General features: G+C 36.6%; 1 long non-coding RNA gene across 1 annotated transcript; it reads left to right on the forward strand.

Moving 5' to 3' along the window:
- The first annotated feature begins 3,914 nt into the window (after positions 1-3,914).
- LOC127428379 (uncharacterized) lies at positions 3,915-25,004 on the forward strand. The gene is made up of 3 exons (XR_007895099.1): positions 3,915-4,112; positions 18,945-19,116; positions 24,792-25,004. It is a non-coding gene; the product is annotated as an uncharacterized LOC127428379 (long non-coding RNA).
- The last annotated feature ends 30 nt before the right edge of the window (positions 25,005-25,034 follow it).

Genomic DNA, 25,034 nt, shown 5'->3' on the forward strand with positions numbered 1-25,034 from the left:
TACTATTCGAGCCCTGCACCACACCCAAACCCACACCCCAGCACTCTCTTTAGCAACACGTACGGCAAAAAGACACATTGCACTGGACACTTTCTGCATATACTTTTTTATTACATTAAAATCTGATTGGTTTGGGTGCTCATACTTTTGAAATAGTTAAGATGCATGGACATACAAGGATTTAAACAAGTAAGGCATCTCAGTCCTTACATTAAGCAGTGAGATCTTCTACCTGTAGGGCATATTCCCACAACAGCGACCGCACCTTGATGTTTCGACATACAAGTCGCTGCGTCATGAGTTACGAGATTCTCAGACAAAGCAAGGTATTATGATGACATGTCTGCCTCGTGAACTTTACAGTTCTCCATTGAAATGGTTCTTCTGTTATAAAATGAATAGTTGTCAGGGTTCAATAAATAAACGATCAAATCTTAATTTGTAAAGTAACGGACTACATGTATTGATTATGTAATCAGATGTGTAATCAGATAAATTACTTTTTATGTTTATTTTTTCATTAAAAAGTGAGGGGGCTTAAAGGGTTAGTTCACCAAAAAAGAGGAAATTCTCTTATCATTTACTCATCCTCATGCCATCCAAGATGTGTATGACTTTCTTTTATCTGCTGAACACAAACTAAGATTTTTAGAATAATTTCTCAGCTCTGTAGGTCCATACAATGCAAGTGAATGGGTGCCAAAATTTCGAAGCTCCAAAATCCACATAAGGGCAACATAAAAGTACTCCAGATGACTAAATTGTGTTAAATTGTGTTCTGCAGAAGAAAGAAAGTCATGCACATCTGGGATGCCTGGAGGGTAAGTAAACCAGACAATATTTTCATTTATAGGTGAACTGTCCCTTTAAGGCCGAAGTATACTTCGGTTGTCTGCGTTGTTGATCACTCTGCGGACAGTATGCATGATGCAAATTTCGACATCAGCACAGTCCGTGTGGACTGTCAGCGCATAGCCCAGATTTTCTCAACACATGGACAGTCCTCGTCTGTGTGCAACGTCTGTGCATGTGCCTGCCATTGACTCTGGCAAAGAATCAGATGAGAGAGGTTGCTTGGGGGTGGGGGTGGGGGTGGGGGCCTTTGGTAGCGACCACCTTACTGGGGGCCCTCGATGTGCGGGGTTGCATCAGTTGCACCGCCCTAACTATAGCCCTTTCATTGACTGTACTAAAGGAGTATTGCAAAGCAATCCGAAATCTTAAAAATTGTTACTAATTACATTTTTAGTTGTGGAATTTGTAATCAGTATACCAGATTACATTTCAGAAGTAATTTACCCGACAATGTTTATCATTTTTTCTTATTTTTCACCTCAAGTTTATATGTTTGTTAATTGACCACTTGTCAAAGTTATAAGGAATCAGCAACATATCTATTAGCACTCATGCCTATGAGCTGCTTACCGACATCATAAAATAATATCCTGATTTACCCGTAGTTGTAGTAGATCTAATTATATTTTAAAATATACTAAGACACTGACCACTTGCTCATTACTCATTCTAATTAGCTCAACAACACCTGTTGAGGCTAGTGTTGCATTTGGCAGTGGTTTAATTGCTGTGGAGTGAGTGATTAATATGATTGTTTAGTCATGTGCAATAGGAGAGAAAAGGAGCTAGAGAAAAAATCATGAAGGGGTGGAGGAGGGAAAAGGGTGTGGCAGGGCCACTCCTTAGTGTTAAATGCATGACATTTGAAACAAAGAAGAAAGTACAAATCAACTGCTCAAAATTCAGGAAGTTTAACAAAGAACTGCATGAACTGCACAACTGCATGTTAGATAATGTACATTTCTTCGGACTAAAAACAACTTCTGCTTTTTAACATTAAATCAGGAAGACGAAGACAAACAGAAAAGAGCTCAAAAAAGCTAGTTTCAATGCTGCAATCAAAACTGACACTTCTATGATCAATGCTGATCTATTTATACTGATTCTGAATGAAACAGAGTGAAATGCATAAAAACAATTAGATTGTTGTGTAAATGGCTTTTAAAAAGGACCCGCAATAGGCTGGACTGTAGGCTGCAAATGTTGTATTTTGGATTTTTGCTCCAAAAGTTACATAAGTATAAGTACATAGTAACAACAAAATACAACTGACACAACAGCTTCAGTTTGTGAACAAAAAATAAAATAAAATTCCTTATAGTCTGAATAGAGGTCAGAGGCCGGCATTCCCAGGCTGCCTTTCATGCTTAGCTAAGAGAGCCAAAATAGCTCAACATGTGCAGCAGACACAGACATGTGTTTCCGCAACCACATACTGTAGCTGCACTGAACAGTCTCTTTTGTGGGGATTTCATTCATACGCCTCAACAAGCTAGACAGACATCGCATAATAAACAGCTCTTATTGTCTTATAGGAGAAAGATGCCATATGGACATGCTTCTTGAAGGAATATTCTTATCCAAATTACTGCAAGTAATGTGAACAAAAGCAATTAGTGCTAGTAGTAATAAAAAGGAGTCTTTGTTGATAGATTAAGCTGTTCAAGTTTTGTTTTGGCTGAATTCTCATGATGCCAAATGTTTCTTGATATGAATTCAAATTAAAATCATGCTTGTTGAATATAACCTTTGTTACTTCAATCCAAGCGTTAACCCTTAAACGCATAACTTGGGTCTTTAGTGACCGGGACCTCATTCCACCCCCTTCCCCTCATCCATTTTTTGGAGTTGTGCCCACACCTCTTGAGTATTCCTCAACCTTTCTCTTATAAATAGTGGAACACCATATTTTCCCCCAAAATTGCAAAAAAAAAAAAAAAAAAAAAAAAGGTTATTTAGAGACCCTAGGTATGTAATAGTGTCTCTTTTTTTGCATTATGTTTTTATGATCATTTCATATGTATATAAGTTTACTATCACAGGATATCTATTTCTTTGTTTATTACAAGAGAAACGAGTACCATATTCCATATTTCTGTGCAACAATATTGAATTATCAGCATCCCAAATGCATGTACACATACATATTGTGCAGGCTAATTGTTACTCAAGGTGGCGCTGATGTTTCAGTGATTGACTTGATTTACATTTGACATTGCTATTTGATGAAGAAACAACATGAAAGTAAACTATAGCAAGTACAACACATGAACAGTATGATATGACTATTGTCATTTGGGTGTACTATTGAAATTATCTAAGTTGTGCATCTATTTAAATAACTGCCTGAGACTCAATAAGACTTAATATGTGCCTGAGAAAATACTTATGTGTAACTTATGTGTAATGTGTAGCTCAATATGTGTTTGACAGCCTGTTGTGTCTCATGAAATCTCAGTGTGAAAGTAACAAATCTAGTTATATATGTCCTGATTTGTTGCATCATCTCTTTGATATATGAAAAATAAAACATAAAAATGAATCAGAATATATTCTATTCAATTATTTTCTAATTGTCTTGAAAATGCTTCATATAATTGTACACAATCTGGATATTTTGTAGAGGGTTTGGTGAAATTCCCATGCATTTAAGGGTTAAATATGAGGCTAGAAGGGGTGTAATTTAAACTGCTAGAAATATGCCGTGAAATCCAGACTAGCTCCTCTTTGCTAAGCATCTTTATATATATATATATATATATATATATATATATATATATATATATATATATATATATATATATATATATATATATATACATACACACAATTTAGTTGACACTATATAACATACAAGACATTAAAGTTACAGTTAACTGAAAGAAAATTATAAATGTAAAAAAAGCCAACTCAACTCAATTAGAATGCACCAATTTCATGCAAAAATGGCCCAATTCAACTGAATTCAGCCTACTTTAAATGTCTTACACAGTTGCTTCAGCTGTCAGTTTTTAATCCACTCAAATCGGTTTTCTGACAGCACATCTGAGACACTGTATTGAGAAGAACAGCTGAGCATTCCTCAGTGATGGAGCGACCTCTAATGGACCGCGCGCTCTTAAATCCTGTGCTCCCGCAGCGGCCGAGTGAAACAGATCTGACCAGTGACTCATGACAGCCCGAGGCGCTACCGACAAAAACTTTACTCGGGGCAAAACTTGAGCGATACATGGGCAAAACAGGACAAACGAGATAAAGTAAGTGTTCATAAATGAATTGTCAATAGACTGACCTGCTTGGCCAATGGTCCGTGGAAGCGAAACAGCCTACTGTTCCCTTTGTTTGGCAGGGCGTTAAGGCGTTTTTTTTTTTTTTTTTTTTTTTTTTTTTGGTTCGAGGCTTTTTTATCTCTACTCATGCATTGGGACTACAAACATCTAGCACCACAGTTGACTTGCGTATATTTTCTATAATGGTTAATGGTATTAAACGCACCTATTCTGTTTAATGTTAATGCAGCGAAAATAGATTTATTTACTTTGTTCTTTGCCTAGTGCACTTCCTCACTACCAGATAAGGTTAAGTAATGGACAGCTTTAAGACAGAACTGTATTGGTTTGTTTATTCTGTCGTACTCTTTTTAATGATGTTAAATGGTACTGAATAGACACACAACGCATTTATGTGTCCGGTGCTTGCCGGAATCATAGCAAGCAGTTCGTCATAAGTGCCGGTGTTATGGATCAACTGGGGATCATGTTAAATGGGGATGTGCGCGTGCATGTGAATGATTTTACTCGCCGCTTTCAGAGCGAGGTTAAGATAGTTGTGTTTTTGATTTCCCAGACACATTCAGCGATAAACGGTGATAACTCTTAACGGCTTAGAGAATACTTTCCAAAATAGTATTACTGTAAAACATGGAAAGCTAATAATATTCAAGCTTGTTTTCATAAATTTCACTCGATATTATGAGCATTTGCCTTGCAACATCCGTCGCAATGTGAGTTACCCCGGGAAGAGGTCCTCCTGTAGCAGCGGTAAGTAAGGGGCCGTGGAGAATGTGCAATTTTCCTTTTCTTTTCTTTTCCGTTTTGTAATAGCTTGGTGTGTGAACTGCATGTCCAATATAAACCTTCTTTTTGTAATAGCTTTTTTTGTTGAAGGAGATAGAGACACAAAACCAACGTCATTCAGTAGAGGAGGACAGTGCACAACTTTCACAACTTTTCGTTTTACCCCTAGTGGTTGAATAAGGAACTGCATGTCCAAAATTAAGTTTCTTTTTGTAATAGCTTTTTTGTTGAAGGAGATAGAGACACAAAACCAACGTCATTCAATAGAGGACAGTGTGCAACTTTCACAACCTTTCATTTTACTGCATGTCCAAAATTAACCTTCTCTTTTTAATAGGAGGACAGTGAGCATTTCAAATGACGGATATCTTTAGCATACAGTATGGTGGAGTTAAGAATGTTTGTGCATAATGCAGTACCAGTCAAAGGTTTGGACAATAATAATCATTCAATGTTTTATATTTATTTTAAATAGTTTATACGTTGTACAATAATATTGAATGCATCAAACCTATGATATAACACATATGTAATCATGTAGTAGCAAAAAGTGACCTTTGAAAGACATCCAAATATATTTTATATTTTTAATTCTTCAGAGTAGCCACCCACTGCCATGATTATAGCATTGCACAATCTTGTTATTCTGTCATTTTTGCGGTACAACTCATCCCAAACCATCTCAAATTAGGTGGAGGTCAGGTGATTGTAGAGGCCAGGTCATTTAATGCAGCCCTCCTTCACTCTCCTTATGCTCAGTTAGCCTTTACACAGCCTAGAGTTGTGTTTTGTATCATTGTCCTGTTGAAAAATAAATTATAGACCCACTAAGCACAAACCAGATGTGATGGCATATTGCTGCATAATGTTGTGGTAGCCTCACTGGCTTAGTGTGCCTTGAATTTTAAATATATTCACTGACTGTGTCAACAGAAAATCACCCTCACATCATCACACCTCCTACTCCATTTTTTAAGTTGTGATCCACACATACAGAGATCATCCCTTCACCTACTCTGTGTCTCACTAACACAAGGCGGTTGGATACTAAAACATCTTTGACCTTTGAAATAATCTGACAAAAGTACAGATTTCCACTGGTCTAATGTCCATTGCTCTTATTTCTGCGCCTACTTAAGTCTCTTCTTATTATTGTTGTCCTTTTTGGTAGTGGTTTGTTTGCTCCAATTCTACCATGAAAGCCTAATTCATGCAGTCTCCTCTGAACATTTGATGTTGAGAATTGTCAGTTTCTTTAACTCTGAAACATTTATTTTTGCTGCAATCCCATTTAATTTCAGATTTCTGAGGCAGGTAAATCTAATGAGCTTATCCTCTCCAGCAGGTTTAACTCAGGATGTTATATTCCTGTGGCGGACCTCATGAGAGTTTAATAACAGCGCTTTATGGATTAGACGACTGCACTTGACGATACTTTCAAAGTAGTTGCAATTGTCCATTTTGACTGACCTTTATGTCATAAAAATAATGATGTACTGTCGTTTGTTTTATCTTATTGAAGCCGTTCTTGACATAACATTGAATAACAATAAATTACTTTTGAGTGGTCATTTTAGTTTTTAGTTTTAGTTTTAGCAGTGCTCTCTCAGTCAGACAACTGTGCCCCCTCTGTCAAAATGTTGTATTTGAACCATTTTTTATAATTTAGTTATTATATCTTAAATGTGTTTTACCTTTTTTTTTTTTTTTTTGCAAGCCTACATTTTCAACTAAATTGCAAAATAAATTAAAGAAGTAAAGCAAATTAATCCTACTGATTAACATTTTTTATTGATTAATATAGATAACAAGAAAAGCAAAACATATATTCACAGAATCAAAGTTTAACCCCCACTATTACCCCTTCCCCCCTCCCAATCCCCAACCCCACCCTGACCCTCAACAACATCCCTGTGGTCACGCATGATTATAGACACACACAATATATATATATATATAATAATCACACACATTTAAAACTAAACTTCTCTCTCCACTGCCCTCCCCGAGAGCCCTCCAAAAATGCCAAATAGCTGCCCCATTTCTCATCAAAAGAATCCCAATTCTACATAACACTTCCTCAAAAGCCACCACCCTCCATGCACCATTCTTGAAATGAGGGCGTTCCAGCCGACTTCCATCCCCTTAAAACAATTTGTTTGCTGATCATAACACTGGTTAGGACCCAATTTTTAACGTGTTTATCCCCTATATTGATGACAGACCCATCGCCTAAAATACAGAGCCTGGGGCAAAATGAAATTTGAGTGCCCTATACATCGCACATAATACTCTGAACCTTCAACCAAAATTCTTGGATCTTAACACACCACCAAAAACATGGGTTGTGTCTCCAGCTTCTGATTGGCATTGCCAGCAGGTGGGTGTGTCTTTAAGAATCAAGCCTATACAATCTAGAGGGGGTCCAATAGAATCTATGTAAAATCTTGAATTGCATAAGGCAAACCCTTAACATTTTTTAGAATCCTAGACCACACTCCCTCCTCCAATACCATGTTTAAGTCTTTCTCCCATAGTCTCTTGACAGAAGTTAAAGCTCCATCCCCTAGACTCTGAATTAGCAGGGAGTAATACTCTGATGCCTCATGACTTTTTCCAAAGACAGTAATCACCACTCTCAGAGTATCTGCCACTTTAGGGGGGTGTATGCTACTCCCAAAAATAGTACAGAGCAGGCGGCGCAGCTGTAAATACATAAAGAACTGAGATCTGGGAATCCCAAAATGTTGAACCAAATTTCCAAAGGATCTCAACACTCCACTCTCATATAGATCACCAAGTGTATTCACCTCCCTCACAATCCACTCTGACCAGCAGAAAGGGGACTTATTAATACGTAATTTTGTGTTCAGCCATATACTTGAGGCAACATTTAAATAAATGTATGAATTAAACACTCTGGACACTTTTGTCCATAACGAGTACAAATGCGAGATAACGGGGTGTAACTTAACTTCTCAGATTAGTTTGATAGAAAGGCTTTGCAATGGCGAAATAGGGGAAAGAACTTCCTGTTCAATACAAAACCAGGGAGGGGCTCTCTCAGGTGGAAGCAACCAATGAGCCAAATGTCTGAGACCGAATGCATAATAATAAAATAAAATCTTGGGTAGGCCTAGTCCACCTTTGTCAATCGGCCTATGCAACTTACTGAAATGTAATCAGGGACATTTATCATTCCAAATGAAGGACTTCGCTATATTATCAAATTGCTTGAAATAAGAGAGGGGGACATCTATAGGGAGAGACTGTAGCAGGTAGTTGAATTTGGGAATACAATTCATTTTAATAACATTAACCTTCCCAATCATAGATAAATGTAATGAAGCCCACCTGCCCACATTGCTCGAAAACCTTTTTATTAAAGGGTCAAAATTAACTCTAACTAAATCACACAAATTTTCTGGGAATAAAATGCCCAAATACTTAATGCCCTGGTAGGGTTCGGATTTAGACCAATTAACTCTGTATCCCGAGAACTTAGAAAAGGAATTAATAATTCTGTGGAGGCAAGGCATAGATCTAGTAGGGTCAGTGACGAATAATAAAATATCATCTGCGAAAAGCACCTCCCACCGCCTGCCCTGGAAAATCCTCCTCCTTTCTTATCATGGCTGCTAATGGTTCCAGGGCAAGACAGAACAATAATGGGGAAAGGGTGCCCCTATACAGAGTAAAATAATCTGAAATTAATTCATTAGTTTGTTCCGCCGCTACCGGGTGTCTATAAAGTAACTTAAACTCCAATAAACAAATAGAAGTATTCCCGAACCCATACATTTCCAAAATCTTAAAAAGATAATCCCATTCTACCATATCAAACGCCTTTTCAGCGTCAACTGAGATGGCAGTGACCGGAGTATGATCATTTGCCACTGACCACATGATATTGATGAAACGCCTAATGTTATCAGAAGAGCTACAGCCCCGAATAAACCTCACCTGATCTATATGTATAAAAGATGTCATAACTTTACTTAATCGGTTAGTCAAAATTTTTGACAATATTTTAACGTCTAGCTGGATCAGGGAAATTGGACAGTAACTCTTACACTCGCTTGGATCTTTGTCCTTTTTAAGAATCAGACTGATCTGGGCTTGCATCATGGTTGTTGGAAGCTTTCCATTCTTTAATGATTCTGTATAAACTTCTAGCAAAATTGGAGCCAGTTCTGTAGTATTAGATCTAAAAACCTCAGCGGCAAAGCCATCTGGCCCCGGAGCCTTGCCTGTAAAATCTTGGGTAGGCCTAGTCCACCTTTGTCAATTGGCCTTAATTACCTCTGCAAGCTCCTCCAAGATTATCTCAGAATCAAGAGATTTTTTTTTGCTCAGCTGTCAGTTTAGGAAGTTTTAATGGTTCCACAAAGTTTCTAATATCCTCATCAGTAGACGAAGACATGGAACTATAAAGATCAAAATAGAACTCTTTAAAAGCATTATTAATATCAATGGCTGAAGTAAATATTTCACTACCAGCAGATTTCACTAAGGGAATGGTAGAAAAAGACTCTCTCTGCTTTATATATCTAGCCAAAAGCTTCCCTGCTTTGTCCCCCGACTCAAAGTATGGCTATCTTGCCCTGAATAACCAAAACTCCACGTTCTTTGACAAAATAGTATTATATCTGTATTTCAATTGGGTCAGTTCTCTGAGGCCATCAGAAGACATTCGGCGCCTCAGCTCTGCCTCAACACTTTTAATATTCCCTTCCATATTTTGGATTTTTTGATGAATGAGGCATACCGTATGATCCGACCCCTAAGAACCACCTTAAGTGCCTCCCAAGCCACGCCCACAGAAGATACTGAGGACCAGTTGGTCTCCATATACACATTGATTTCAGCCTTTAACATTTGATGGAAATCAGGATTTTGCAAAAGTGATACATTAAAGCGGCAACTATATGATTTCTTTTTCTTCATATGTGACAACACCTCTAAACTCAGCAGGGCGTGATCTGAGACTAAGATGTTTCCAATTGAGCAGTCAACAACAGATGAAATGAGGGACTTGGATATATATATATATATATATATATATATATATATATATATATATATATATATATATATATATATATATAAATCTATTCTAGAATAAATCTTGTGGACTGATGAAAAGAATGTATAGTCCCTACCAGATGGGTTCAAAAGTCTTCAAATAGCTGCAAGACCAAGATTTTTACACATCCTGTGAAGCGTCAATTTTACACTAAGGGGCTTACACACTTTTGCTTCACTATGATCAGGGACTGAGTCCATCAGTAGATAAAAGTCTCCTCCCAATATTATATCATGAGTGGTGCCTGCGGTTTGCAATATCCCTTCAAGATCTATAAAAAAGCCCTGATCATCAGCGTTAGGTGCATAAATATTAGCCAAAATCAACCTTTCCCCCTGAATTTCAGCTAAAACAATAATGACTCTTCCTAATTTATCTTTAATCTGTTTGAGACATTTGAATTGTAGATGTTTACATATCAATGTAATGACTCCCCTGCTCTTACTTGAGCCAACACTAAAAAAAACATGCCCACCCCATATCTTCCCAAATTTTTCAGCTTCCTGTGGGGAAAGATGCGTTTCTTGAAGAAACACTATATCATATTTCTTACACTTAAGAAAAGAAATAACCTTCCTTCTATTTATGGGGTGCCCCAACCCATTCACATTCCACATGGAGAAAGACAGTCCACTCATATTAACACTTGACATTTTGACATATTAGAAAAAAATTGATTGTGTGTCAGAAACAAGATTATAAAGACCACATTCCCCATTAGTGCAACAATCAAACCCCGAACTTCCCCCCCGAACCAAACAAACAGAAGAAAAGAAAAACGTGCGCATTAACCCTGCACACGACAGCGGCAACCGGCATCCATCCCTCAAAACTCAAACAGTCCATGTACGCCTACGAGAGTCCACGCGACAACTTTGCCATCGGATTGCTCAAGTCCAGTGTTTCTGTACAAATTTTGTGAGGCAGAATTACATAACAGAAAATACTCTGTAAAACAAACTCCAGCCAATAGGCAGAATAAACACAAAGAACATGTAGATTCATTCCCAGAACTGTATCAAAGGTGTGTTCCTCCTAAAAAAAAATCTCCAGCATCTAGCGGAACCAGCCCAAAAAAAGCAAGGGCCTTTCAGCTTCCTTGGACAGACAAACAAATGTTGAGTGAGCCAGCTTTTTCATAAGTGCAGCAGATGACCTAATCATTCCAACGACCTGCACAAAATACTTCACAAAACAAACTCCAGGCCACAGGAGGCATAAGCACAAGGCATGTGCAGATTCATCCACAACTGTCCCGAAGGAGTGTTATTCCACAAAACAAACTCCAGCTGCTAGGCGGAACCAGCACAAAAAGAAACAAAACAGGTATCCAGCTCCCTCGGACGATCAAGTGTATGTTCAGCGAGACAAACTCACTTGGAGGCAATGTGAGAAACACACCATGATATCTTCAGTCCCATCAATTTTATGAAAGACATCACTTGCTGTGGGCATGCAAATACTCTGCGGCCATCCTTAGCATCCATTCTCAACCCTGCCGGTAACATCAGTGCAAAAGCGATCCTCCGTCGATGCAAATGCCTCTTGAAGGAGTGTCATTCCACAAAACAAACTCAAGCCGCTAGGTGGAACCAACACAAAAAGAAACAAAAAAAAGGCACCCAGCTTCCTCAGACAGTCAAGAGTATGTACAGCAAGACAGCTCACTTGGGGACCACATGAAAATCACCAAATGGCTAACTCACCCCATTGACTCTATGAAAGACAATGCTTGCTGGGGACATGTAAATATTTTGCAGCCATCCTTAATATCTATTCTCAGCTTGGCCAGAAACATAAGTGCAAAAACGATCTTCCATTGATGTAAGAGTTTCTTGCATTCCTTGAATCGATCACGTTTCTCTCTGTTGAATTCTCAAAGTCTGGGAACAAGAAAATGCTGTTGTTCTTCCAAAAAAGCTTTCCTTTGCTCCTCGCCTCGTGCAACACGAGATCTTTATTGGATGATCTCAGAAATTTGGCCAGAATTGATCGGGATCTGTCTCCCTCCACGGATCTGCGAGCTGGGACTCTGTGAGCTCACTGGCTTGTTATGTCGAGCAGACTCGGGAAGAGTTCTTCTAGGAATTTCACCATATCTTGACCTTCTTCATGCTCAGGAATTCCAAGAATTCGGACGTTGTTTCACCTACTACGATTCTCCAAATCCTCCAGTTTTTCCCAGACACATTGCAAGTCTATCTTGGTTGCTAGCAGATTAGCAGATAATTCCCTCTCCGATGACTCCAGATAATTATTCAGTTTCTCGACATACCCCACTCTTGAACCACCTCATTGAATTTCGTCTCCATGGCAGTGATCGATCGACGTATTACAGCAAGATTCTCCAAGTCAGCAACAAACTTCATCAGCACTGCCGACATGTTCAACATTTCTCGCCGAATTTCCCTCATTTCTCTGACCAAATCGACTCCCGGGCTCGGGGACTCTTTGGGGGGGGGGGGGTCAGCTTGAGCACGTAAGTGTCTTTTAATGTCTCCAGAGCCCAAGGATTTTGAATTCTTTGACAAATTGTCCTCCTAGAATGGTTATGGAACAGAGTGTATCGAATCTCACCAGTTTATGACATTAATAGTGTTAAAACTAGCAAAGTGCGCAAAGCTCTCCGTTCACACGTCCGAACCTCACATGGCGTCACTTGACACCCCAAGCAAATTAATCCTTAAACTATTTGTAGTGAGTAATTGAACATTTCAGGTGGAAGGTGGGGACAGGAGTTATGCTGTCTGGCCAATTAACTGCTCTCTTTTCCTAATTAGAAAAATGTTTTCTGCTATGTAATTCAGTCAGAGCTCAGAGGCTCAAAGGCTAAAAGAAGGAAATGGATTTAAGAAAAGGATTTTACCTAGGATAAGGATGAATGAATGATATAAATGATGTAACTAAAAAGTGCATACATAAGTGGAGATACGGTCCTCAAGACAAGAGTTTTAACACCAGCACTTGGTGCATTCAGTTGTTCTAATTGTGAGTACAGCCTGTTTTTTACCTTTTGCTGTGTTTTGTTAATGGATATAAGTGAAGTTGTCTTAAACATTATTTAGGTTGATAAATGGATAGAATTTCATTCACTTAAACAAACAAAATTCATAACAAAATTCCTTCAAATTGAATTTAGTAAGTTTTATAAAAATTAAATGAATACAATTTAAATATTGAGGTTTTATTCATTTAATTTTGTTTAAAATCTCATGGAGTTTTGTTATGAAATTGAAATGCGTAAATCTGAAATATAGGCAAGTTTTTGGAGTGTGCCCTCCAGAAGATCATTTGATAAGACATTTATTAAACAGAATTTTTAGATTTAGCTTTTTGTTAATTTTGTATATTTTTGGCATAATTTAAAGTGCTGACATGCCACAATTTCAGACACATGTACAGGCAAGGGATAAAACTGCAGCCTCTGCTTCACAACAGTTACAAGGAAGTGAATATATATCATGCACTCTGCTTTAGGAGGTGTTTTGGTTTGTGTGGTTTGCAAGCCCAGAGACTCTTTAGAGTCATTTAAGAGTCACTTCTGTTAAAATGAATGGGAGAAATTGGAATGAACAAAGGTCAACAGATGTAGAACGGACGTTCCGCCTTCAGGTAAAAGAGCCAATCATCTTTTAGATGCAGACACCGCCTGTCAATCAACTCGAGAACACACAGGCGCATTAACTAAACAAGACGGGAAAATGTAGTTTTTTGTTTTTTTTTTACATAATCTGAGGTAAAGAAGCACAATTTATTATACCAGTATAGTCAGATTTTACAGCTGATTTGAAAATGTTTCTTTGATCATAATCTAGACCCACCGTTTTGGAGATTTCGGTCTTTCCCCATTCAAGTAGATAGGAGCTGAACCGGCATGCTGCTTGTTTACATAGAAAAATAGCTCCCGGGAGCACTCCAAAGATGGCCGCCGAGTGAACCACTAGAGGTAAAACGAATGGTTGTGAAAGTTGCACACTGTCCTCCTCTATTGAATGACATTGGTTTCGTGCTTCTGTTTTACAACAAAAAAGCTTTTACAAAAAGAAAGGTGATTTTGGACATGCAGTTCCCTATTCAATCACTAGGGGTAAAAGGAAAGGTTGTGAAAGTTGCGCACTGTCCTCGTCTATTGAATGACGTTGGTTTCGTGTCTCTGTCTCCTTCAACAAAAAAGCTATTACAAAAAGAAGGTTTATATTGGACATGCAGTTCACACACCAAGCTATTACAAAAAATATATAAAAAATAAATAAAAAAGACTTTCTCCATGGTCCTTTACTTACCGCTGCTACAGGAGGACCTCTTCCCGGGGTAACTCACATTGCGACGGATTTTGCAGGCAAATGCTCATAATATCGAGTGAAAATAATGAAAACAAGCTTGAAGAATATTAGCTTTCCATGTTTTAAAGTAATACTATTTTGGAAAATATTTTCTTAGCCGTTTAAGAGTTATCACGGTTTATTGCTGAATGCATCTGGAATATCAAAATCTTAACCTTGCTCCTTTAGCGGCAGATACGTTCAATGTGAATTGTCAATGAGTAAAGAAAAGACATTTTGCACATGAAAAAAAATTTGGTATCATTATTAACCCGCTTTGTTCGATGTCTGTTCCAATAAATTTGACACAATTTTAAGAGTGATTTTAACAGTTTCACAGGGTAACATCTGGTTTCCCATGTTAATGTGGGACATTGGTTTGAATGGGAACTGGCGATTAAACTTGTCAGGGCAGTAAATCGTAAGTGGAACTCTTTAATTTGCAACACTAAAACATCATAGGCTGAAATGTGTCAATAATAGGCATATACTTTTAAATTAGGCTACTTCAGTTTATTAAAAAAAAAAAAATTGTTGTATAAGTTTAAGAAAATTATTGTTGATAGATAATGGAAAAGCCGGGTGGTCTAGCAGTAGCGTGGTTGTAACCATGCGAAAAGACCCAGGTTCAATTCCCCAGTAAATATCTGTCAGTTTAATTAAGTTGATATATTAATATCCTGTCCTTTCAAAGGTTCTGTGCATGATAATGTTGTATATTTATGATTACCCATGACACTGCCAAAAGTTGATCTTTCAGAAGTGCAATTCTGTTTTTGTGTGGAGACTGGAGAGCATGTACAAAGGCCAAACTGACCAATGATAAATGATACTCTGTGAAAGTTCTTCAGAAACAATGATTTCATTTGTTTGGCCAAATATTAAGATCTTAAGATTTTATCTTAAATATACTGTTTGACAATTTAAAAAAAAAGTCTGTAAACTATAGACAGCATAGTTCATAATTTTCTTCTCAGTAATTCAACCATTCTCAGAAAATTCAGTAGGTTAAACTGTGATTACTGGCTATCAGATTTGATTGAAAGTTTGCTAAATTTGTTTAAAACAAAATAATAAATTGTGTAGATGTTTTACAAAATAGTTTTCAATAGATCTATTAAAAGTACATCATAACCTGAAGCAAAGATACAGATGCACTTGATGAACCAGGATTTGAACCTGGGTTACTGAATGATGTATTTGCGTGACTGACCACTGAATGAATGATCCAGTTCTAACTAGCAGATCACTTTGTTCATTTTTAATGGTAGGAGAAAGTTACTCAAACTATCATGGTTAATTAAGGTTGGAATATTGTTAACAGCCACTTCACATCATTTTTTATGGTGTTTGGGAAGATTTGTAGCCTATTCATTAGAGGGCATTCAATATTTAAAGAACAATTTGCTTTGTAAAGCTGCTCAAGAATCAGGAACATATTATTATTGGAATTCATAACATGAACCTGAAATGTTACTAGCTGTTAACCACTTAAAGTTTTTTTACTGTAGCATTTTTATATTCTTTTTCTGCTAAATGTACCGATATTTTTAAGTTTTAGAAATCAGTTAAAGTTATAGTAATGCAAAATACAAAAAAATTTGTTGTCCCAACACAAATGGATTAAGTAAACTGATATTTTACAAATCTTGAGTGTATTTCACTGATTGAAATTGTGATGGTTTCATTTTAATTAAGTAAACTGAACAAGCAGCAAAAATCAACTTTGGAGTTTACCAAACTCCAGATTAATTTTGACACTCAAAAGAGTTTTTGTTTTTTTTCATTAATATGACTACTTGTACCATAAACTCAATATCGTGTGTCACAAATGTAGCATCAAATTAATGGAATAGAATAGAAAATTCTCTCATCATTTACTCACCCTTATGCCATCCCAGATGTTTGTGACTTTCTTTCTTCAGCAGAACACAAATTATGATTTTTAGAGGAATTTCTCAGCTCTTTTGGTTCACACAGTGCAAGTGAATGGGTGCCAACATTTTGAAGCTCCAAAAATTACACAAGTCAGCATAAAAGTAATCCATATGACTCCAGTGGTTAAATCCTGTCCCAGAAGCGATTTGATAGGTGTGGGTGAGAAACAGATCAATATTTAAGTCCATTTTTACCATAAATTCTCCTCCCTGCTCAGTCAGGCTGTACTTTTTCACTTTCACTTTCTTCTTCTTGTGTTTTTGGTGATTCACATTTTGCATCCATACCCCTACTGGGCAGGAAGAAGAATTTCAAGCTAAAATTGACTATTGATCTGTTTCTTACCCATACCTATCATATAACATCAGAAGATGTGGATTTAACCACTGGAGTCATACGGATTACTTTTATGGTGCCCTATGGTGTCAAAATCTTGGCACCCATTCACTTGATTGTATGGACCTACAGAGCTGAAATATTCTTCTAAAAATCTTAATTTGTGTTCTGCAGAAGAAAGAAAGTCATACACAACTGGGATGGCATGAGGATGAGTAAATGATGAGAGAATTTTTTTGGGTAAACTACCCCTTTAAGTCATACGTTTATTCCAATTAGCAATATTTGCTGAAAAATGTAAATTTGGTGTGAATAAATGTATTTTTAGGGGACATTTTTTTATAATACTATATTTTGTTTGTAAATATATATATATATATATATATATATATATTAAAATATTAAAATAAAATGTTTTTTACTGACATATTTTTTACAGACATCACAGGTTAAAATTATATTTTCATTAATGAAAATTATGACATTTACCTTCATATAATGGAGAATGCCTGTTTTTTAAGTAACAGTCAGTTTAGTAACAGGGGAAATGTACATTTTGTGTGAATACATGTATTTTTCAGGGAATTTCTGTCATCATTTACTCACCTTCATATTGTTCCAAACCTGTATGACTTTTATTCTTCCATGGAACATAAAAGATGTTAGGCAGACTGTTAGCCTCATTCACCATTCACTTTCATCTTTTTTCCAATCACTGAAAGTGAATTGTGTTCTGTGGCTAAAATTCTGCCAACATCTCCTTTTATGTTCCACGAAAGAAAGAACAACATGAGGGTGAATGAATTATGACTGAATTTTTATTTTTGGGTGAACTATCCCTTTAAGCTCTCAGTATTTTAGAAATTGGTGCAAAATGTACCAAAATGCTTTTTTCTTCTTCTTCTTTATATGGCCTCAGAGAGTGGATATATTTATATAACATGAGATCGGCTCCTGTGCCTGTGCACACCTGTGCTGTTGTCTTATTTGCTGTGAGTGGTTAGTCCAGCTCTCCTCAATAAAACCTTTGCCAACAAATGCAAAACAGAGATCTCTGCCATTTGTGCATGTGCTCCTATTATTGTAAAACAATTGACTGGGACACAGACTTTCCAGAATATTGTTAAAGGAAGCAAAGTGATGACTCAGATTATAGAGTATGATTCTGCACTCACAAGGAAAACATTATGAGGAGAAATATGAACTGGAAGTCATGAATATTTGTTTCAGATGTTCCTTTGTTATGAGAAAATATTTTATTGCTTGGTATAACAGTCATGATATCATATGAATGATAGAAAATGAGTAATTTTACTCAGAATATAGATTATTTTGATTCAGTCTGTGGTCAATAATATTATCAAATTAATTAAAGGTATATTCTGGGTTCAGTACAAGTTAAGCTTGTTTTACAGCATTTGTGGCATAATATTGATTACCACAAACATTAATTTCGACTTTTCCCTCCTTTTCTTAAAAAAAAAAAAAAAAAGCAAAAATCTGAGTTACAGTGAGGCACTTACAATTGAAGTGAATGGGGCCAATCCATAAACGTTAAAATACTAATCGTTTCAAAAGTATAGCCACAAGATGTAAACAACATGTGCATTAACATGATTTTACTGTGATCAAATCGCTTATTAACCTTTTCAGTGTAAAGTTATATCTAATTATCTATATCTAATTTGTTATATCTAATCCATGACAACATGCTATCCTAAAATGACAGTAGAAATTACATTTTAAACAACACCACAGCTCAAATAATACACAAGTTTTAACAGAAGAATTAATGTAAGTTATTTTATAAAATTATTAGCTTCATATTTCTGCCTTTATACACTTCCATTGGCCCCATACACTTCCATTTGTAAGTGCCTCAATGTCTTTTTATTTAAGAAAAGAAAGAAAAGAAAAGGAGGAATGAGTCAAAATTATTTTTGTGGTGATCAACATTGTGCCAACAATGCTACCAATTGAGCTTAACTTGTACTGAACCTGGAATATTTATTTAAGTATTGCAGTCTAATTTCTATCCATGTTAAAGAACTTCATCAACAGCATCACAAGAGCCCATAATCATCTACTTTAGTGTCAAATGAATGATAAGGTTTAATTAATCAGCTATAGTGAATAAATAAGATGAATCTGACTTTATATAAGTGATTTGATTAAATTGACCTGGCACTGGTGGAACTGCTTTTAGCTGTATTGCCATATGAGGTGCAGAGTGCTGGCTCACAGATTCTCTCATTCTCTCTCTCTCTTGCCCATATTGTCCCTCCCTCACCCACTCCTTTTACTCCACCCTCTCTCTTTTTCTCTGTTTAGAAAGTGCTCACAGTGCATAGGAGAGTCAATAGAAAGAGAGAGTAAGGCAACCTTGAGCAGCGGCTAAGGACTCTGTCAAGAAGGACACAAGCTCCTGTGTGTGACCTTTCGTCTGTTGCCCTGGGAGAGCGGCTCTCCTTTCACCCAATGCAGGGATCATCTGTCAATTGCTGTAAGTAGCTAAGTGCCTGACTCTTCAGTTGTAGCTTTCAGCTGTCGGCATGTCCTATTACAGGACCCTCAGTTGTACTTCAGCATGTTACATTGTTGAGATAATGACAGTTTTGCATTTTGGTGCATTGTAAGCATTAAATTTATTTGAGTGCTGCTGGGTGTGCAGAAGGATATGATACAAATCTGCACACAGAACAGAATAAATAAAAATGTTAACTGAATGCTGGTGCTGACAACATTGCTCATTGTCAGCTTCTGACATTAATGGTGATCATGTGTGTATGCATGTGCATGCATCTTTGGTACATCTCTGGATTTATAGCCCTTTTGATCATTGTCTTTAACAAACATCTTTTTTTTTAAAAGGATGATACTGATGTTTACCTGAGAAGGTTATGTAATAATTCTGAATGTCTTAAAATGTCTTTGGCAGTTTTGTGTGCGTGTGTGTGTCCACTTCAGTCGCCCTGGATACACAAAAGAGATCAGCAGAGATTGCATTGGTTTTTGCTATTAACACTTTTTATTGATTCTTATATAGAAAAAACAGAATAAACGAAATATATATATATATATATATATATATATATATATATATATATATATATATATATATACAGAATCAACTTTAACCCCCATTATTTCCCCCTCCCCAACCCCAACCTGTCGCTCAACAAACATCCCTGTGGTCAAAGCCTACATTACACAGTGCACACATATAAACAAACAAAAAAAAATAGAATTCCACAAAGAACAGAATCCACAATAACTACCACAATTTTGTCTCTATCCACATGGTCCTCACTGAGAGCCTTCAAGAAAGGACAAATATCTGTCCCATTTCTTATGCGTCCAATCTGCCAAACTGTTTATATGCCACCCTGCCCAATACGATGTACCATTCTTGAAATGAGGGAGCACCGATTGACTTCCATCCTCTAAGAATGATCTGTCTGCCAATCTTGTTTGGACACAACTTTTTGTATTTGTCACCTAGTTTAATAACTGCCCTGAGATTGCATTGGTTTGTTTGCAGGCCATTTTAGGGACAGTTATGTTTTTGTATTTTAATAATTAAAGATAATGATTGTTTTTAATGTCCCTACAAAACATACATTACAGTTCACAGTGTAAGACAAAACGAAAATAACACTTAAAAGTAGCACTTTATACAACAAACTTGTATTTGTTAACATTTGTTGTATTTGTTAACACTCCACTTTATATAACTATAGTCAACATTAAATAATAATAAACAGTACTTTTACAGCATTTATTAATCTTGATAAATATTCATTTCTACATATAGGCTATGTTTTTTTTTACATTAAAACTTGTATTCATTAACATTAGTTAATGAATTATGAACTAACATGACCTCACAATTAATAATATATTTACAATATTAACAATAATCAAGATTTTTAAACATTATTATTATTATATATTTTTAATAATTATTCATTGTTAGTTCATGATACCTAATGCAAGAACTAATATTAATGAATGGAACCTTATTGTAAAGTGTTAGGAACAAATAACATAATTGCAATAGTTTTAGGCAGCTGCACGTTATATGTAGTTTAATAAGACCAGCCTTTAAAAAAAAAAACATTTTGTTTAACAGACTAATTTAAGGATTCAGCTCTCCAGATTCTTTAAGAAAGTTACTTTGGAGTTTTACTCTTTTTTTTTTCCTTAGTCATAAGTCTTAGTCTGAGGCTAATTGTACAGAGCGGTTATCTGATTTACTGTAGACTTTGTCCATTCTAACCAGTCTGGCCATTCTCTGTTGACATCTCTCATCAACAAGCCATTTCTGTCCACAGAATTGCCACTCACTGGATGTTTTTTTGTTTTTGGCACCATTCGGAGTAAATTCTACAGACTGTTGTGCGTGAAAATCCCTGGAGATCAGCAGTTACAGAAATACTCAAACCAGCCCATCTGGCACCAACAATCATCCATGCAATTAACTAATCAGCCAATCTGTGGCAGCAGTGCAGTGCATAAAATCATGCAGATACAGGTCAGGAGCTTCAGTTAATGTTCACATCAACCATCAAAATGGAGAAAAAATGTGATCTCAGTGATTTGGACCGTGGCATGATTGTTGGTGCCAGATGGGCTGGTTTGAGTATTTCTGTAACTGCTGATCTCCAGGGATTTTCACACTCAACAGTCTCTAGAATTTACTCCGAATGGTGTCAAAAACAAAAAAAAATCCAGCGAGCAGCAGTTATGCGGACAGAAATGCCTTGTTGATGAGAGAGTTCAACAGAGAATGGTCTGACTGGTTTGAACTGACAAAGTCTACGGTAACTCAGATAACCGCTCTGTACAATTGTGGTGAGAAGAATAGATTGTTGGTTTCTTGTGCCCTATTTCAGGTCTCACATGGTACACCTTTGAAGAAAAAATGCAAACTTTACTGAGCTCAAATTTGTACCTTTTTATTTGCAAAGTTCATATAGGTGTTTAGAAAAAACGTTTAGAGGTAAATGGAAAGTTTTTTATTAGTCAGACAACATGTGCTTGAGTTAATGTTTAATTTCCCACTCTTTGTGTGGTAGACCTGATTCAATGAGGATTAAACCAGAGCAAACTACCTGTGAGAAAGAAAGGGAGGGGCGGGACAGGTAGAGGTGATGTCATAGTCATGACTCTTAGACATGTATGGTTTGCGTGTTTGTTGTCCTAACATGACAGTAAGCGTGCACTTTCATCTATATTTTCTGCTGATGCCGGAGATAAACGGCAGCATCTTTAGTCAGAGGTCAGACAGAGCTGTGTGGAGAATACAATTTTCAGTGATTCTCAATTTTCATTTTTGCATTTTCTCTTTTAGCCTCTCAAAAATGAAATAAAATATAATAAACCCTGTAAATCATTTTGAATTTAATTGTGGCGGTCTGCTCTTAAAAGGCCATCAGAGCTTTATTCATTAAAACCTCAATCAGAATGAGTCAAAAGCACAAATCAAAGAGGCCTACTTCACCCCTGAATGTATGAAGTGTTTTCCTGCATGGAAGCAGGAGCAAAAAGCTCTTCCTTAAGATGAACTGGAACCTTTTATTGAATCCTTACAGCAAGTACTTCTTATGATTGCACCAGGAAACTTTTACTGTACATTTACTGTAGTAATAATCCTATTCCTCCAAAGCAGGACATGTTGTGTCACCTGTTTGCACTTTTATGATTTGTTTGTCCTTTTAAGGCCTCTTTAGTCTGATAGAGTGTGTGTAGGACTGCTCGTCAGCAATGGTAATTGTTTTGATAGTTGCTCAGATACAGATACAGCAGGGATAGGGGAAATGTATCTATCATTTACATTTATGCATTTGGCAGACACTTTTATCCAAAGCGACTTACAGTGCCCTTATTACAGGGACAGTCCCCCTGGAGCAACCTGGAGATAAGTGCCTTGCTCCAAGGACACAATGGTGGTGGCTGTGGATTGAACCAACAACCTTTTGCTTACCAATTCAGTGCTTTAGTCCACTACACCACCACCACTCCACACCTGTGAGACAGAGATAGAAGTCTTTCCTTAGATCTCTTTTTAGCAAAATGTACCTGAACTTGCTATTGAGAGCCAACATCAATTACATGACATTAAACTTGATCAAAATATTTTGAAATAAGACAATTAGACCATCCAGTTAGATCATTAATTTAAAGGTTGGATGTAAAGGATTATCAAGCAGAAGGTAAAATATGATTCCTTATGCACTTATGATAAAAAAAATGGGCTAAACGTAATGTGTTTAAAGCACTGCACTTCTAGGTTGTTATTTCATTTGATTTTGATGGTTCAGCCTGAATTGTTGTACTCGTTCTTATCTGTATTCAGCCACACCTTTGTTGGTCTGAACATGTAGTCCATGGTTTATTGCGGGCAATCAATCTACTGTATCACTGATGCAAATCAGAGGAAAAACTTATTGTAACTGACAGGAGTTATAGGAAATAAGCTTATATTTCCGTGTTACATTTTGCTTTCCTTCACTGATGATGTGAATCATTCTGCTTTCTCAACAATGTCATTTTCTCATCAAAAGATGTGCATGGGGGCAAAAGTAGTGTGAGCCAAAAGAAAGAAAAAAGGGTAACACTTTACAATTAGGTTCTATTTGTTAGCATCAATTAATGCATTAGGTATTCTGTAAATAATAAATAATGATTTTTATAGCATTGATTAATCTTGGTTAATGGTGATGTATTAAAGGAATAGTTCACCTAAAAATGAAAATTCTCTTATCATTTACTCACCCTCATGCCATCCCAGATGACTTTCTTTCTTCAGCAGAACACAAACAAAGACTTTAAGAAAAATAGCTTAACCCTGTAGGTCCTCACAATGCAAGTGAATGGTGATCAGACCTTTGTGGCTCCAAAAATCACTACAAAGGTAGGTAGATTTAAACACATGACTCCAGTGTTTAAATCCATATCTTCAGAAGCGATATAATAGGTGTCGGTGAGAAACAGAACAATATTTAAGTCCTTTTTTACTCTAAATCTCCACTTTAACTTTCAGATGTAAAAGTGAAAATAAAAAGTCACCACATGTGACTTTCAGATGTAAAAGTGAAAGTGGAGATTTAGAGTAAAAAAAGGACTTACATTTTTATCTGTTTCTCACCCACACCTATTATGTTGCTTCTGAAGATATAGATTTAACCACTGGAGTCTTATGGATTACTTTTATGTTTCCTTTATGTGATTTTTGGAGCTACAAAGGTCTGATCACCATTCACTTGCATTGTGAGGACCTACAGAGCTGAGATATTTTTCTAAAAATCTTTGTGTTCTGCTGTAGAACGAAAGTCATACACATCTGGGATGGTATGAGGGTGAGTAAATGATGAGAGAATTTTCATTTTGGGGTGAACTATCCCTTGAATATACTATTGCAATGTCTTGTTAGTTCATGATGCATCAACTAATGTTACAACTGTTAATACAACAAATATATTGGTAAATGTAGAAATTAACATTTAGCAAGATTAATAAATACTGTAAAAGTCTTGTTCATTGCCATCGATGGTTCATGTAAACTTCTTCGATAACTAATGTTAACAAAAACAACCTTATTGTAAAGTGTTACTGAAAAAAGAAAGAGAAAGAGAATCCAATGTCTTTTAGTCACATGAGATAATCAAATTACCCATTTCAACAGGGACATATGTATACCTGATGACTTTCCCATTGAACTCTGGCTCTTTGTGGAGTATAGTTGACTTAACAATTTGATATGACCTGTGGTGTGACATGCTATGTTCCATATAAATCCATTTTAAATAGCATTTTGAAAATTCTTTCAATTCTTATTATGCAGGCAGCTGTTATTACCATATAAACTATGGAAAATTTGTATTTTTAAAAATGTATTTGTCACACCACAGGACCATGAACTTAGCAAAAATAAATAAATAAATAATGATACCAGTTATAGGACTTAAGATCTCCTGACTGCTCTTTTCCATGCAATGAAACCATATTGTGACCAGTGGCTCTCAAGCTCTAAAAAAAAAAAAAAAAACATACACTATAAAAGTACTCCATAATGCGCAATATCTAGATAGAGAGAGCACAACTTTAGAAAAGCAAATTCCTTTTCTTTACGAATTAACAGCATTGTATCTCTTTCTCTCTGTCTTTCCTTACTAGGTTACATGAAGACATGTGCCTTGAGTCTGTCTGCCTATTCCAGACCAATTTCACAACAGTCTGTTGAGGGCCCCAAGCACCCATCACCCTGAACCCCAGCAGGCCTGTCACACTGTCTCACTACCCTGATCCTGCTCCTTCTTCTCCTGCCAGCCCCCCTCAGCCCTCCCTGGAGTCCCCAGGGGCCCTCATCCTCCATGGAGAGCAGGGAGAGGGATGCAGGACCCTCGCCCAGGAACCCTG

The sequence above is a fragment of the Myxocyprinus asiaticus genome, chromosome 37 (assembly GCF_019703515.2).
Source record: "Myxocyprinus asiaticus isolate MX2 ecotype Aquarium Trade chromosome 37, UBuf_Myxa_2, whole genome shotgun sequence".
Lineage (NCBI taxonomy): Eukaryota > Metazoa > Chordata > Actinopteri > Cypriniformes > Catostomidae > Myxocyprinus > Myxocyprinus asiaticus.